Raw genomic sequence first — 2198 nt, 5'->3', positions numbered from 1 at the left:
CTTTCCTAGTAAGATTCTAAGAGTGTCTACTCTTCTCATGAACGAGTTAACTGAACACGAAACACCACTTCTCTGGATAACAGGTTCCAAGAATTGATGAACCATTGTGAAAACCATTATGATACGAGTATTTTGTTCATTCTTGGCTTTTTTTACTCGCCTGTTGTGTCTTCTTAGCTGTTATAGTCAAGTAGGAAGAAAAGGAGCAAATATGTCAGGTCAAAAATTATTTCTTAGTATCCTTTATATTAAAGTCGGATCACCTCTTAATCTGCGTAGGACAGAGTAATGAGGTCTGGCTTATCAAGCCGCGATTTATATGGTAAGCTCCGGAGTTCTGAAGTCACACGCGTAGCTGTACTCATTCCACGATGTCCGAATCACCTTTTAAACGAGGTTCTGTACTCCTTAGTTGCGACTTCGCGGCGATCAGCCGTATTTTCAGGATTATAAATCAATTTCACTCCAAGATCCTTGCTATATCTGTCTACAGGTAAAGACTCACCCCCTATGTTGTACTTACTTTTGTATCTCGGTTAAAGTCACTTGCTAAAAGGCTTTTACACCTATTTGACCAGGATTGAAGTTTAATTAGAATGAGGCCATCCACTGCATATTCTGGATTGCGTCATTCTACATGTTCGATTTCTTGACCCTCACATTTCAGCCGGCAGCGTTTCAGTTCATATGTCGATAAGTCGTATGACAATGTATCGAAAGCTCGTATAGTCAGGCTCTTTTCACGTACAAGATAACCTTGCCACTCCCGTGGCTTAGTCTGCCATCCCTACAAAGTAAAGAGTCAAGCACGTCACTATCATGCACTTCCGAAGATTCTGAGGTGGCAATGACGCCAGGGTTTTCCGCATCCACCAAGTTTTGGGGCTCCAGCACTTTAGCTAGCAGGCTGCAAGCGTTTGTGTAGTATACCTTTAATTCTGTGAAAACTCGTTCCGTACCGCCATGTTTGGTTTTCCGATCATTGTGCTACTGCGCCCATTTATTTCCTCCTCTGCTGATCGTTCCTCAATATGATCACTCAAACTGAGGTCCTCACTACATATGTTCCGGATCCCGTCAGTTTGTGTGAATTTTCTACTGTTGTATCTCTTTATTTAGTGGGAATAAAAGCAGATTTTAAGACACAGCTTGTCTGTGTATATTCGTAACCTGATTTTGTTTCTATTCTATAAAGCTTATGAATGACAACTCCTGCTTAATTTTCTGGAAGTAGCTTACCTATAAAGGACTTGTTGCAGCTTAGATCGTGTTCAAATCTACCCTTTGATTCCTCTCCGGATGACTATTTTAGCTTATGAAAAATGACAAACCTCTGAGTGAAATCCATTTTGACAAGCTATGAGGTTTAGCTTCCTAAACCTTTCTCATCCATACAGTCGGATTTGATGTCAGACATTCAAGTTTTACTCTATTTTCTCAACTTTTTAAGTCCTACTTTAGTCTAATATTTGACTTTATTTCGTTTCTTGACTAAATCATCTACAACTCTATGGCTTTGCTTCCACATAGTCTGTTTGCAGTCGAAACCATCAAATTATATAGTTCAGTGCTGTCTGTAATTCGTTTTTCTCTTTGCATGTATTTTCTGTTCCCTTATAACCATGCATTTATCATCCATTACGTTATGGGGCTCCATATTGATATTTCCATTCAAATCTAAAGCTGGATTCATGATGACGCTCTCTGCTTTTTCGATATCTGATAGCTACTCATCTGATGCTGGTTTTTTAACTGATGACTTTTTTTGACTGTGCCTAGTAACTCAGTAGCCTTGAGTATCGGAAGAGGCATTGTAGAACAGCATGACTTGCACAGCTAACGTGATAGCGGCTTGAAACATATTTTACATGCAGCCAGTGTGATTCCGTTGATGAGGTGTCCTTCTTTCCAGTCCATCGGCACTTGTTCCTCCTCCCAAATCTTTTTGAATAGAGGGTGAAACATGTTTGTAGTTACTTCGATGTCTGACTTCTGTGCTTCAGCTGGTATATTGTCGGGTTCTGCTGCTTTCTCGCTCTTGATTTGTCTTATGGTCACTCTGATTTCTTCCTTCGTTGGTGGATTAACATCTATAGGAAGATCTGTGTGTGCTGCTTCGATGTCCGATGGATTCATTGGAGCCGGCCTATTCAGACGTTTCCCCAAGTACTCTACCCATCTTTTCCGCTGTTGTTGAA

This window comes from Schistosoma haematobium, chromosome 1 (genome assembly GCF_000699445.3).
Source record: "Schistosoma haematobium chromosome 1, whole genome shotgun sequence".
In the NCBI taxonomy this organism is placed as follows: Eukaryota; Metazoa; Platyhelminthes; class Trematoda; order Strigeidida; family Schistosomatidae; genus Schistosoma; species Schistosoma haematobium.
Note: the sequence above shows the minus strand (reverse complement) of the source record.